At 38.4% G+C, this 16,184-nt stretch overlaps 1 protein-coding gene across 2 annotated transcripts in view; it reads left to right on the forward strand.

Annotated features, from left to right (window-relative positions):
- The window catches only part of LOC115438871 (ADAMTS-like protein 1), a 148,245-nt gene that overhangs the window by 66,999 nt on the left and 65,062 nt on the right, over nt 1-16,184 (forward strand). The gene's annotated exons all lie outside the window — the stretch shown is intronic.

Below are 16,184 nucleotides of genomic sequence, written 5' to 3' on the forward strand. Positions count from 1 at the left end.
TGTGCAGGACTTACAGCATAGTGAAAGAAAGGTTGAAAGGTTTTGGTCTCCACAGTGGGAACGTGGTCGTCTCACTGTGGTGCATGCTGAGAACCTATCACTACAAACTGGTGTAAGTAGTCTGAGCGTAAACATGAGAAAATCAAGACCATGAAGTGTATGTGCTCTGACCTACAGCAGGGCCAATATTGCACACATACTCTCGCTCTCTGCACATATTCACTGTGAGTTTTTACTTTCAGGGAGCCCAGGGAGAGAATATAATCTGTTCACAAACCACAAAATTGAAAAATGACCCTGGCGTTCATCCAAGCTGAAAAGTGAAATGATCTTGCAACACAAGAAGGCATACTTAGACCAATTCTTTCTTCAACATGAGGTGAGCCTTTGACTTCAAATTAGCATAATTTAAGGGGGTCTTTTAGGTTGGAGTTGAAGATTTGTTTCATGCTCTTTTCCACAATATTCTGCTGGGCATGAAGTAGTAAAGCTTACCAGTCTGTTTCAGAATTTTAAGGGTTTTACAACGTTTCTGTTTTTGGAACGCTTGTAGTATTTTTCTCAAAGAACATAGAAGGATAGTAATTTCAGTCAATTTAGTTTACTGTCCAACATAGAACGATGAAGGCATGTGTAAACAAATTTAAACTTATTGTTGTTTAAAGAGGTTGTATATGGTATTGATATTTCACAATCTCAGCAGTGGGGGAAAGTCTTGTACCAGAACACTTAAGACTATCAAAACCACCAACAATATGTATCCACAGACTGGATCATTCACTGAATAAAGAATAAAACTCATTATTTACACCAGGGGTCTCAAACATGCAGCTCAGGGGCCAAATGCGGCCCGCCAAAGGTTCCAACCGTGGGATGAATTTGCAAAGTGCAAAAATTCCACAGATTAATCTTAATTCAGGTTCCACATACAGACCAATATGATCTAAAGTAAAATAACCTACAAAAAATAATGACTCCATATTTTCCTCTTGGTTTGATGTGAAAAAAATATGACATTATGTTTACAAATAATGACAACTTCAAATTTGTGTCTTTGTTTAGTACAAAAAAATAACATTAAATTATGAAAATATTTACATTTACAAACTGTCCTGTAACAATAAAATGTGAATAACCTAAACAAATATGAGCAACCTGAAATGTCTGAAGAAAATTAAGCACAATTTTAATAATTTTCTGCCTGTTACTAAGTGTTTAATGTCTTTGTAGATCTGATCCATAATGCACATGTAGAAATGATACATTGAGTCATAATATTTTTAATATTGCATTTATTTTTCTTAAGAAATTTCAGTTTTTTCAGGTTATTCACATCTTTTTTGTTTGGATAGTTTCTAAAAGTAAGTATTTTCATAATTTAATGGGGTTTTTTTGCACTAAAACAAAGACAAAAATTTGGAGATGTCATTATTTATAGGTTATTATGCTATTATTTTATTGGTACGGCCCACTGGAGATCCAATAGGGCTGAATGTGGCCCCTGAAAGAAAATGAGTTTGAGACCCCTGATTTACACACATTTCTATACAGTACCATCTACTCATAGCTGCATATCATGACAGTCTGTCAAAATAACACTTATAATCTTCACGTGTTGCATCAGCTGATAGTTTACATCATTGTGCTGTTAGCTTTGCTCTGTTTTAGACAGAAAACGGCCACAGTAAAACCACAAATCCCCTGTTTTCTGTACAGTTTGTGTTTTCAATAGCTGAACTAAAGATCTGTTTGGAATTGTCCAAACAAGGTCAGAACTGTCACAATTTAGCCTGAACCGTGGATCAACAAACAGCAACTTAGCAAAGAAAATGACATCACATAGTAACATTGTACCCTCATAAGTTTCATAATCAAAGTCACCAGTGTGATTTCATCATCAAACTCCATTCTTTTCCTTTATTGCTGTGTCCAGTGATGAAAACAACAGTGATTTATGCTTTTATCACTCTGTCACTTTATTTGACCCTAAAAGTTGTCTCCTAGTGGTTCTCTTCCCATCTTGTAATTTGTTGATGTCTTGCTCTAAGGTCCCGTGGCATTAGTTTTCGTCACTATGGGAGACCGGTGTGACTCACTACCCCCTCTAGTGGTCATGTAAATCCCCCAAGTCCATCGGTGTAAATAAATTCAGTTCATATCTCTACAATCTACAACAACAACTTCAGAGCTCTTTATTTGAAACAATCTCATGATACTTTTAGAAATGTTTTGTTACATATTTGAAAATAGAAAAATTGCATATAGCCCCTTTTACCCTTTCATGCGCGAATTATGAGAACCTTAGTCAATATTTTTTTCTTGAGTATTTTTGTTCCGCTTTACACATGAAAAAAACAATGCAATTGATTTTTTTTTTTTTTTTTTTTTTTAATGACCGTATTTTTCATGGAATTACAAAAATGTCCACTCAGCTGGACACCATGCATTTAAGTTTTGAAGCAAAGAAACATTTATTTAGAACTCATCATCAGAAAGTGATAAATTGTGTGAAAACTATGAAATAAAAGCATTTTTAATTCCGCTAATTGCTAAATTGCTACTGTTTTCTCACATTTGATCATACTCTAATATTAGTTATTACACATTTCATGGAGATAATATCCTCCTGAGACTCAAGAAATGGACAGTTTTAGCTGTTTTACATTAGAAAAATGGTCTTGATTGGAAACTGCATCATGCAACAGTTTTTTCAGATACATTTTTAAAACTATTTTTATTTATTGATCGATTCTTTTAATGGAATGTCCTTTGTAATGCACAGCCTTTTTAAAGTAAAACTGTCAAACTTTTGTCCCCTACAGAGGACAAAATGCATCGCTGGGTCCGAGGAGGATATTAAAAAAAAAAAAAAAAAAATTCTTTGTTGATTACAGTCTAATAAGAATTAGCACTCAAACATGTTAGTGCACATCAGGTTTATGAAGAACAGCAAAGTTACAGTAATTGTATGTATTGCAGTGTTTTGGATGATGCATAAGAGTCCTGATATGGAACTCAAACAACAAAACCCATGAATAAGCAATAGAACAGCTGTAGAATAGCTGTCCGCTGTAGTGACCAGTATGCATGAAAGTGTTAAACCCTGTGAACTCAGAAAAACATGCACTATAACTTCCTCAACATACTCATGTTGGTCTGTTGAACTGTGATTAAAACATTCCCAGAAAGTAATCACACCAAACTAACTCGTCTAACAGAGATATTGATAGCCATCTGTAGTTTCCATGTAATATTTTCATGTCATTTTGGTGGGACTTTGCCTAATGCACCTGGCTTTGTCTCCACTGGACTTGCTGTAGTCAGCTGTAGTTTTCTATCAAACAACATAAAACCCTCAGCCAAACATTTTTTTTTTCAGTATGTGAAGGAAAAACTTAAGGCCAAACGGTATAATTATGACCTGTTGCATAATTCAAATCAGCACTCATGAGTAATGCACATGATGTGTTTAAAGCATATTCAGTGTCTCCTAATCAGCAATATGCCTTTATGATGAATCTTTCCCTCCACAAAAATCAAACCAAACATCTAATATATGCAGCTTTATTGCGTACATGCTTGTTTCAGATAACATGGCCTTGTGGTCTTCCACAAATTGCGCTTTATGCCCTCTCGATTATACAAGTAGGATATGGTTGTGGCTTAATTTGTCTCGCTCCTGACTTCGGATGCAGGGGGGTGTGGGGGGTCTGCAAATGCTTTTGGGCTGATTATGAGTATTTCCTGGGTTTGTTTGATCCGAACTCAAGCAGAGAAAATATTTGTATTCTTCTTGCATTGTGTTATTATTCCCATTGATGCTTCCCAGATGCATGTACCGGAGACTGAATTTGGAAAAGCCGATATGTTAAGTACAGCAAAAGTACTCAAAGCCAATGTGTAATGCCAAAGTGATTTTAAAGTACCAGGATTTAAGTGCGTGCATGTTTTTCCTCGATCAGCTTTTTCATTTTCCCCATTCACTCCCTACTGAAAGGTATTTTGCTTTTTTTTCATTGTATTACACTGTTCAAAGTATCGCATTCAAAGTATAGAAATTGATCCAGATGTGTGAGGATGAACACACACAAAAAAAAAAAAAAGATAGAGGAATGATACTGTAGCATGTAAGTCCTGAATCAAACCAGCATCTGGTGCCTGAGGGAATGTGCATCCTCCCACAACATGCGTGCAAACTTAGATCACTTTTCATCAGCTTTTAATTTAATTTTTTTTTTTTAAATCATGGCCCAAATCACATTGAAAGGTGACCCAGTGGAGCATTGAAGCCTTCAGATTTATGGGCCTGTAGCACTCGATGAAGGTCCCGAGATGAAAAGATTGTCTGGAGGCCTTGGGCCAGGAGCCAGGGTGTTCGTTGACTAAAGACAACTCCAACTGGTGTTACATTGTCCCTGATGAAACTCCTGCAATCTGTTGTTATACGTTGTGCCTATAAAGATAGTCTGTCTGATTTATGGTATTAATCTCTGCATTGCTGTAGAGCCAAATGTGAATATCTGTGGTAACAATATAAAGCCATCAATCATTTGATCACTGAAGAAACCATTAATATGGCGAAGAAAGCTAGCAAGTGCTCTTCTAAATTCAGTTAGAAATGAAAAATATTGGAACAGAATTAAAACGGTTTCCTCTCCACTCACTCCTACTGACCCCGGCGGCATGCGCTCATTTTCGCCAAGTTAACAATCTCCAGTATCCTTTTAGGTTTATGATTTGTGGCGCCTCGGGTTTTACAGGTTAAACCACAAGCAAATGAGCAGCATCTCTCAGAATCTAGTTTTGGACTAAAGCAACAGCCACCAAGTCTGAATGACCTCACTGGGATAATGATAGGGGATGAAGCTTCTCTCTTATCCCGTCTCTCAGTCGGATGCCACAGATGATGGAGTGATGGGAGGTGGAGTGGGGAGGTTACGAGGGATGAAGGAGAGGTTTTAAGGCTTGTTTTGTCCTCAATTGCATGGAGGCATGCAGCAATTGAAAAGCCAATTAGAGGGAGGCGCAGAGTGAAGCTCTTCTAGATGAGCTCAGCCTGCGGCTCCTGTCTGGAACAGGATGGTATACAGCAAAGCATGAGAAAAGGCTCCATCTGTACCTGTGGATGATTTCAAATATACACATACACATTCACTTGGTGTCTGGAATGGAGTGAGGATTTATTTAAACACCCCCTTATTTTGGGCCTGATGACAGGAGCTTGGTTTATGAAAACTGTACCACACTTGAGAGTGGTTAGACCAGCACAAACATTTCACACAAGTCTGTTTAGCGCTTGTACAGTTCTGCTCCTGCTGCATCTTCATCTATATACAGTAGGGCTAATGACAACCACAGGTTTTTCCAGTCAAGTGGTCATCATTAGTTGCAGCTTATATTAAAAGCAGTCATAATGCATTTATGTATTTATATCCATAATTTTATAAATGACCAACTTTTTACATTTGCAAGCAGTCCCTGAGATCTCAAACCCAACTACAGATCCTGAGATGAAAAAGTCTGCATGAAGCAAAGTATATTGCATATGAGTAAATACACCTACATGTGCAAAAATGATTGTTTTTAGTCCAACGGCCCAACAGGTCCGATGGACTATTGGTATCAGTTGTCGTCCATAAACAATTTTTGAAGAATCTTCTTCTCCAGATCCGTCAATTAGAATAACTTGATATTTGTGTGGAACATCTTTGGGGTAAGGTCTAACAAAGTTTGTTCAAAGAATTAGGGTTAGCATTTGGGTCAGGGTTTTGAAATTTAAAAAAATCCCCATTGGTTTACAATGAGACACATTTCAAAGTGCTATAACTTCAAAACAGTTGAAGATATTGATGTCATTACTATTGGCAATAGATAGGAAGTCACATATGGGTTTTCATTTGGTGCCATGACCTCTGACCTTGAGTGACCTTGAAAGGTCAAACAAATGTCAATTGATGTCTTTAAATATGCCGTTGCACCACAGGACCCTTGGCCCCATTTTTTAAAATCAGGAGAAAACAAGGAATTTGGCTGAGATGATTTTTTCCATGCTTTGAACCTGAGAAGTAGGTTGTGAGGGTTGTTGAGCAGATAAATAAATGCATCCTTCGCATTAGGTGGATGATTCAACAGGTACTCTTTAAAATGCACACACAATGACAATACAGGTTATTAGAAAATGTGTTTTTAACTCATGCGGAAGGCACCAATACCTTTGTTCATTTTGTTTTTATAGATTATCTGCTTTCAACTGCATTCAGCCTCATGTTTGAGCAGAATGGCTCCAGAACCGTTGCAACATTAATTCCTGACTATTTCTTAACATGAGGTCACAATGGATGAAGCATAATAGCATTTTATTCAACACTATTCTGTTCCACAGGGAGAGTTTCCCAGGGGTGTGGGTTTGCAAATGATTGAAGGTGATAATCATGTTATTTAATATTGTTTTGTTGGTTGCACTTTATGTTGATCTGCTGGCTGTACTCAATTTGTCTCCCTTAGCGATAATAAAGATTTCTTGAACTATAATTTAATTTAACACAATTATATAAATAGGCTTGAGACAGAATGTTATAACAATGTTAAAACTATGCTTCATTAAACAGAAATATAAATAAGTTCGAATAGGGATTTTCTCAAGTAAATAAATTCTAGTCAAGCAGGAAAAAAATTCTCTCTCTCTCTCTCACACACACACGCGCACGCACGCACGCACGCACGCACGCACGCACGCACGCACGCACACACACACACACACACACACACACAAAGAGTAAGTAAGGATGATATAACCTAAGCAGCCATGCTAAAAGTTTGCACATTCATGGGTCATCGTTAAGCTTCTCCAAATCCAACCCTTTGGATTTCCTCCCAGATATTTGTATTTAATGAATAACAACAAAGTAAACAATGTCTACCTGTATCTGAGTGATGGAGTGTGGCAAATTCCATTTAAACTATGAAACTTAATTGATTAAAGCCTTATTTGCACAGGACTAGTATAACCTTTGGACCTCTGGTAATCTGGAAATTAACTCTGCATGTCTGTGTTTTATATAGTGCATAAACAGGGTGACACAAAAAAACGGGAACTTTTTAACAATCCAATAAAACCAAGAGTGATGGAAGAAAAATATTTTATTCATAGTAATTGAAACCTTAAAACACGCCATTTAAGAAACAATGATGGAATTTCCATTTTTTAAAAATTACTTCCTGTAGGTGGCGTCCTCCTGTATGAATGCATTCTTGAAATCTGCTGTTGAGATTCCTCATTGACCGCTGCAACATCTCAGCTGGGATACTGTGAATTTCATCCTGAATTCTCTGTTTTAACTCATCCAGAGTTCTTGGTCAAGTCATGTACACTTTACTCTTGAGATAGCCCCACAAGAAAAAATCACAAACGGACAAATCTGGCGATCTAGGGGACCAGGGAACGTTACCGAATCTTGAGATCACACGGTTACCGAACAATTCTCGCACAGCCTCCAGTGATTGCCGTGCAGTGTGTGATGTCGCTCCATCCTGTTGAAACCAGGTTTCTTGAATGTGTGGAAAATTGTTCAATTCAGGTGTAACGAAGGAACTGTTTTTATAAAACATTTTTATGGCTAACGCACGCTGTTGCCCGTTCCACTGATCCATGGTTACTAAAATGGGGGTGTGTTTACTTGCTCAAGGTCACTGTCTCGCAGTGCTGCCACTTGCTCATGTCTGCCAATATGCACTTCAAAAATTCCCGTTTTTTTTGGGTCACCCTGTACATGGAATAACCAAAATCTATTTTTTACTTCAATTTACTGACATTACTCCTCAATTCTGGTGTCAAGGGCTGGTTAAACACTTACAGATAACTGTTAGAAGACAGAAAAATGTACCTTACTGTTGTCATTATGTCATCCATTCATGTTTTTAGAAGTGGCTACTGTCAAAGATTTTTTTCCCATAACCTTTATTTAAATGACACCAAGTGACAAAGAAACTTGTGTACAAATATGTACAATATTGAGTTAGCATTATGTGGGGGAAGGGAGGGGGTTGGGGGTTAGGATGTGTGGCATGTAATGTATGAAAGAAGAAAAAAAAAAGTCTGACTGACCAGGTAGTATAAATCAATGTCCTGTCTTGGTTGTGTTAATGTTCTGTGTGTGGTGAAATGTGTAAGATGTGTATGTGGTGTGAATGTGGTGATGTGGAAAGAAAGAGAGGAAGACACAAGGGGAAAAGAAAGGAAAAGATCAATACATAAGCAGATAAGTAATAAGGAAAAAAAAGTCTCTCAACGATTTAAGTCTGCTCTTTCAGTGAATATCTTTGCTTTATTGCAACATGATGGATTCACACTTTATACAAATTTACGACTTTGATTTATCAGCACCAGCGCTGCCTCCATCGTCCTTGAGTGCAAAACAGGCAGAATAAATACACAGAGGAAACAAAGCATATTGCATATTCCACCAAATTAAAGAAATCTAGATTCGCACGTGCAGGACTAAATACAAAGGACGTCTGTTTGCTGAATTAGTGAAGCTAGTTTGTGGTGGAATTTATACTTTACAAATTCACACAGGATTAAGATCACAGATGACTTCTATTATTGCACATTAGCAGAGGTCCACCTGGTTATATATGTGTATTTATATCCATATACATAAGGTTATACACACATATACTGTATATATCTCCTGCATGGACAGTTCCTAACTTCTTTGCATTATACCAGCACAGAATGAACATCTGAACCAAATCTAGCTGGTCAGTTACTTATGGACACTTTATGCTTCAGCTGTTTTATGAGGCTTTTGTCTGAAATAACATAATGATTTCTTTATAGTGAAGAGCACAACTTTGAGGATCTGAATGATGAGTCTGAAAATGGGAATGTAGTTATAGCTTTAAGACACAAGATGCTGCTCTTGAGCTATGAAGGTTGCAGAAATTGAGGAATGTTTTCTGTTTTTTAGTGGTTTCTAAGTTGAGTTGTACCAGTTTTGTATCAGTATTTATCCTTGGAGTGTCTGTCTGTTCTGTCTGTAACTCTTCAGTTCTGCTAATCATATGGTTCAGAGTAGATGTTTATGGTCCGTCTGATAGAAAACAGTTGGTGATTAGACGTCAAGCTCCTCCTCTCCTCTTCTCTCCCCTTTTCATTTCTGTTTCTCTTCATTTCTCCCCATGTCTCCTCTACATTTCTTTTTGTTTTTCCTTTCCTATCCTTGTTTCTTTTCTCCTTTTCTCTCCTCATTTCTCCTCTTTAAACATAATTTCTCCTCTCCTCATTTCTCCTTGTTCTTCCTTTCCTCCTTTCTCCCCTCCTCTCCTCTCCTCTCTTCATTTCTCCTCACCTCTCCTCATTTCTACTCTCCTCGTTTCTCCTCTCCTCGTTTCTCCTCTCCTGTCCTCGTTTCTCCTCTCCTCATTTCTCCTCTCCTCTCCTCTCCTCGTTTCCCCTCTTTTCTCCTCTCCTCGTTTCTCCTCTCTTCTCCTCGTTTCTCCTCTCCTCGTTTCTCCTCTCCTCTCCTCTCCTCTCCTCTCCTCTCCTCGTTTCTCCTTGTTTCTCCTCTCCTCTCCTCTCCTCTCCTCTCCTCTCCTCTCCTCTTCTGCTGTATCAGTGCACACTCTTTACTGTTTAGGGAGTTTACTACAGTAGCATATTTAGACAGCTGTAAGCCCAAAAGCTCCAGGGAAAACAGGGTATGGGTTTTAATGTGGGAGCAGGATGGGATGGGGGTAGAACTGATCCATTGCAACTCTTTTCCTGTGCGGTTACTCCTCAGTCATCCATCCAAATGTTTCCTCTCCCTCTCTCTCCATCACCTGGGCAAGCATGGACTTGACACTAACCGTAAAGGAGGATGCATGAGGTTTCATTTCATTAGTGTGCGCATTGGGATTCTGTTTTGTAAACTGTGAAAGAGAAACTTGATTAAATTTCCACATATCAACAATACTTTAAAAGAACATACCCCGAAGCAAAGTAAACTGGCTTTCCTCAAAGTGTATTTAAGTTTATGATGTATTACTTGGCATGCAAACATCCACAGTCTAGATATTACACGCTTCCCAACACAGTTTCGCATCACTTTCTTTTTCCATCTCTCTCTCGTTCTCTTACCCACAAGATACTCAAATACACAGATATAGGCTTCCAGGGCTTGAAGCAACCTATCATCATAGCACAAATCCTGTAACTCCATATGATACATAATTTGACATTTCCCCATGCAGTCACTACCCACAAACTTCAAGATTTGGAAAAAGACTTTTTTTAATGTATACAACTGTCCTGTAGCTGCATCCGTAAACTGCTCAGTATGTAATAGCTCTTAAACACAATGGAATCTAACTTTTCACCAATGACACAAATAATGGGATTATTGCATCGTGATACAAGTTAATATCAGTTTCTTTAACGACAGCATGTCAGAAGCTGCGTCTGGATTTAGTTCACGTGCCACTATTCTTCTTCTGTCTTTCACCTCTGCTCGTATTTAGCCAATCTCAAGCAATGATGTCAACTATCTTTTTTTTTTTTTTGGTCATTTTGTGGTCATATTTTTCCCTGAAACTTGGCGTGCGATGCTACAACAGCCCGATGTCCCGAAGAGGAGCCTTAGAACTCCTCTCCGCTGTCAAGTAGGAGTCTGAGGGGAAATTTGGATGGAACGATGGGCATTTTTTTGAGTCATGTTTATCTTGAGGCTTCGGTAAAAAACCATAATATGCGTCCCGTGGGCCATATTTTCTTGTTGACCTACTAGTGAGCACTCTGCATTTGATATGCCAGTGGTTTTGGAAAAGAAGGGCAGGACGGCAGGCGTGTGAGTGCTCTTTTCCATAAAGATCTGTGATCTACTCAATGGGTTTGGACAGACTGAGGAAAAACGCTATCCAGTGAACTTCATACAAGTACAATGGAAAGAGAAAAGAGGGCTCGACCGTGTAAAAATAGAGAAAATATAGATCAACACAGTCACCGCTTGTCTTCTTTTTCTACTTTCTATTGATTTGTGATAGATTTTACCTCATGTTATCATCTCCCATGTGACTTTTTGCACCACTGTTTCATCCTTTAGGTGTTTCCCACCTGATTACAGAAGCATATGGGTAAGGAATACTTGATTGCAGAGCTGTACTCCGACAGGCTGATGGATTGTTTCCTCTGTCTAAATGCGGGTGCTGCAGGATAAAACCCAGTTGATGTGTTGAAGTGTGACGGCTTGAAGGAGCTGTCAGCAGCCCCAGCACCGTGGCAAACTTTTATTTTTTGCTTATGCATATTGCATAAGGGCTTTATGTCACATCATTCATTTCACATTAAGGAATCAGGTTTTCAGTGTGAGCTTTAAAAGGGGTTAATGTGTTTTTCTTCTATGCATTTGATAATTTTTCAGAGTGATCAAGAGCGATGACTGGTGTTTTTTAGGAGTTAGAAAAAACCAAGATCCAAGGGGTTTTCTTATCAAACTGGAATTCCAAAAAGAACTTGAAGAAAAGAAACTGGCTAGTGCAAGCCACAGACAGCCCTCATCTGGGAATGAGTAATCGCTTGAGAACCTAATTGGATGAGAATAAAAGATTCAGTGAATTTTTGTATTGCTCAAGGGGAATTGGAACAATGTGCTGGAGGTGTCATCTGTTTATTCTTAATCATTTCCATATTTTAGGTCAGGTCTAGGTCATAACAAGGCACTGAAGTACACACGTCCCCATGAACTCCATGTTATTACATCATTATTTAACCAAGTGAAAATGTCAGATTTAAGAGGACACTCCAAGGGTTAAAGCCTCCTTTGACCACCTTTATCATATTACTATCACTTTCTCTGATCATCTCGGAGCCAAAGACAACACACAATACATTTTCAGAAATGAAAAACACATGTTACCGATGTGACTCAATTTTGGGGTTAAAAGAGAAACCTTAGCCGCATGTAGCATCTACAGGAGATCAGACACGTCTTTTTGTGGCTAGAAAAGCTTCAACTCAGTCAAAGTGTAAATACTTGGCGCTCACACATCATGAATAATAAGCTGGTGAGACAAACCAGGTGCCCCTTTTTATTTGGAGTTCCTGCTTGGTGTCTCTGCATGAAAAATTGCTGGTGAACTGTTGTGTCTCGTTTTGCAATTAAAGAGGTTAAGTATAGAGCCTGTTTCATGTCTGCAGCTCAATATGACCTGTTTTGTAGATTTGAACATTGTTTCACTACAAATCTGAATATCGACTTTGTGTCTCTTGGCGTAGTCCTACTAAAATTAGCTGTTTGATTGAATTACACTCCTTGTTTTGGATTTTTTAAAATTATTATTATTTTATGCTCAGTTCCTGCACTCATGTCCTTTCATTTTTCTTCTTCCTTCCACAACATTTTAGTACACACTTTATAGAGTGGCTGTGGATCCTTATATGACTATAGATGTCATATTTCGAGATCCTGATGGATGTTATTGCAGCCAAAAGTATCCAGTTTCATTGTGTTGATTACCACAAATTACTGCTGCAAATGGCTGGAATATATTGCCATCATGACACAAGATTTCCCAGACAGTTTGCTGAACAAGCTGTCTAAGAGTTTGAGTAGGAAAGTGGTGCTAACCTCAGACTAAAGTAAATTAAGTCATATTTTTAAAGCAAACAGGTAATATATTAAACCCTTTACAAAGAAAAATATCTAGTAATCATCAGAAGAACTGCAGTTGTCTTGTTAAGAAGCCTTTATGAGGATAGATTTGGTCGGAATCCAAACCTTGATTACCCTCACAGCAGTTCCACCGCTTGTTCATTTTCTGCCAAATCATGAGGTCTGAGCTGCGACGTTTACTCCCTTTTTCTTCGGAGTGATTGCGACAAGTTCAGGTACTCAGCAGAACTCAACTGCTTTTTTCCCCCGTCGCACAAATCAGTATTTGTTGTGTTTCAGCTTTTACTGGGACAAGCAATAAATGAATCACTCCATAAAAAGCCTCAGACTGATAAAACAGAGAGAGCTGTTGATCACCGATACACATGTTTCTTGATTACAGTGATTAACTCCCAGATGTTTCACTTCCTCTTACATTCTGACTTATGGCATTATGTCATAAGATAGAAAACACTATCTTAGGGAGTCAGCTGTAGCTTCATCTACAGCCGTTTACAAGTCTGTACAAAGACAAGATGATTTCTCAAAAGCGTACTTAACCCGTAAAGACCCAGTGCTGCTTTTCTGGTAGTTTCTAAATGATTTTTTGTCTTTCTTAAGTGATTTACCACCATTTACTTGAATGTTATTCTCTGTATTTTGCATTTTAAGTGAAAATCATGTATTTTCCCATACGCGGGGGTGGGGCTGAAAAGTTCATAGCCTGACTAAGAAGGAGTTATTGCACACCAATGAAACTTGGCATACATTAAATTCAACCTTTCCTGATACTAACTGCATGGTTTCCTTCCAGATAAACCCACATTGGATAAATAATTTAGGACTTTGACAAGTAGTACTGCAGACATTTCATGAAAATGCTTGCTTTTCTCCCCTCCCTCGTTCTCCCTACCCCTCTTGAATTCAGCTTCCCAATTTTGCACAGTTGATAAAGCTGGAGCATCATCCCCTATAGCAACCATGTCAGCATGATTGTCCTTGGGGGCTAACCCCTTTTTCTGCAGACATTTTGATAAGACCACGGTGCCACAGATGGTTCACGAAATGTCTCTGGTACTACTTTTCAAAGTCCTTAATTATTTATCCAGTGTGGGTTTATCTGGAAGGAAACCATGCGATTAGTATCAGGAGAGGTTGAATTTAATGTATGCCAAGTTTCATTGCTGTGGAATAACTCCTTCTTAGTCAGGCTATGGAATTTTCAGCCCCCCCCCCCCCCCCATATTTAATGTACTGATTATGTAAATGCTCGTTAAAGTTCAGACTAAAATTGAAAGTTATTGTATCCAAAACCGAGAAAACTGATGAAAAGACAATTTTTTTCAGAAAACTCAGTCATAAACTGAACATAAACTAGGTGTCTCCACCCATTGTCATTCGTTAAACTCCATGGGTTTTACTGGTGAATCAGTAGTCATTTTTCCATTGGACATCTGCGCAAAACTTTACCAATATATACTAAATGTCGAAAAAACAGAAGTGCGTAATGTCGGTTTTTCCATTAAATCACAAATGCGATGATTTGTTAATTTATTATTGTGAGATGACACAAGAAGTCATTCCATAAACATGGTGACAAACGTAAATATGGTGTTGATTTACAGATATATTCATTATTATTATTATTATTTATTACCCCTCTATCTCGTACTAAATTAAAAAAGGATCGGTTTTCCTGGTGTGTCCACACATGCCACGACATGTTTCTTCTTCTTCTTCGCTTGTTGTAACATACATCAACATCTGTTTTTTTAATTCAACTGACTTTAGTTGTGAAAAAAAGGTCTTTCCATTGCAGTTTTGCATGATATACCATTTGTGCTATGCCCGAAAAAAACACCTCTTTCCAGTGCAAAAACTTTTAATGGAAAAATTAGGCTTTTGGTGAAATTGCTGTTTTTCCATTAGGCAAATTTTTGTGCGCAAGTTATATTTGCGCAATTTGAGGGTCAATGGAAAAGCGGCTGGTGTTGGGGAGGATGACAGTGTTTCCATGGTAACTATGAAGCCCTGAACTTCCAAATGAATGAAAAGATAACAACTTGCATTTTCACCAATTATTTACATGTATTGATAGGTTTAGTGGATCAACAGGTATTTAGCGGTTTATATCAGTGAATAATTGTGGTCGCCCATGAATGTTTGGGTCTTTATGGGTTAAAACAAATGCACCGGGAAGCCGAAGCATGTTAGTTGCAGACAGACAGGAAGAAGTTAAGGTCGAAAGGGATGACAAAGGCAGGATGTGTGTTAAATGTGAACAGGCCCAGATGGACCAGTAATGTCTTCTGTTCAGTTTCACAGGACAATCAAGGAGAAGATGTGTTCTTCAACATATAGCAGTGTCAGCCATGGAAAGAAAACAGTGCTTGTGGCTGCAGTACTTGGAGTTAAATACATCCTGTTTGGGTTTTACATGTACATATTTAAATAGCATATGCGGACCAAACTGAAGGCCAAGTGATCCCTTATGGAAATCAGTATTTGGTGCTGCAGTTACTTAACTTGTTTAATGTCAACAGGATTTGGAGAAAAAAAGGATATTAAAATTCCCCGGCCTCTTTTGGGCATTGGATCAAGCTAAAGCAGGACATCACCTGCATGTTTAATACTTTGCCAAGTAAAATATAGTGACTCTATTTAGCTAATATTGCTTTTGCATCTATTTTGAGGTAGCTACTTGATATTTAATCCAACTGTCTTAAAGGGTTGGTGTCCTTAAGTACATAATTCTGTCTGTAACACACTAATTTATTCTTTATTTTCATTCAGAGTATTGAAGTAGAGCTCTCTTTTACATTATACTTGCATAAACGTTGATAGAAATAATAACAAGGCAATTCCAAAAACTAGAAAACAAGAAGAACTCCAGCGCTTATTCCATTTATATCCTTGCTTTTCTATTTCTGTTTTATTTTAGAACTGAAAGAAAAAAGTCTACAGCATTATTGTCAACTATTTCCATCAATTTGTGTTCAGTTTTCACAAAAAAATGAAGTTTATTTTCAGAAAACCTGTTCTGAGAGGTTATAATATCCAGATGATGTGGCAGTATGGCCTCTATTTTAAAGCACAGGGTTTGATTCTGGGTAAGAGTCCATAAATAATCCAGGGTGCTTCGAGTCTGCCCAGACCTGGATGTGGGTCCCACGCTCCCCAGTTTCCTTCCAGCCCACCTTGGCGGGCCAGTTTAGCCGACTCCAGCGGCTTTACACGGCTAATTTATGCCCATCCCCTCCTGTCATACCCTCTTTAAAACGCCGCAGTGGCCGAGCGTGGGTTAAAGAGGGAGGCGTGTGTTGGGGAAAGGGGGGGCGGGGGGCACTGTTGATGCATAGAGGGACCGTGTCTGAGCGTTCACCAGAAAGCTGCTAAAACATATGAGCTCTCCTGGATGTGCTAATGGGAAAAGCTCGATGCTGAGGACATATGAACGCAGGTTCAGGAAGCAGTAAATGTCACTGCTGATTCTTAATTACTCGCCCCGTTCCTCCTCTGCGCTGCCGGCAGCAAGAGGTTTGCTCAGATGGGATC

Source organism: Sphaeramia orbicularis, chromosome 18 (assembly GCF_902148855.1).
Source record: "Sphaeramia orbicularis chromosome 18, fSphaOr1.1, whole genome shotgun sequence".
Classification (NCBI taxonomy): Eukaryota; Metazoa; Chordata; class Actinopteri; order Kurtiformes; family Apogonidae; genus Sphaeramia; species Sphaeramia orbicularis.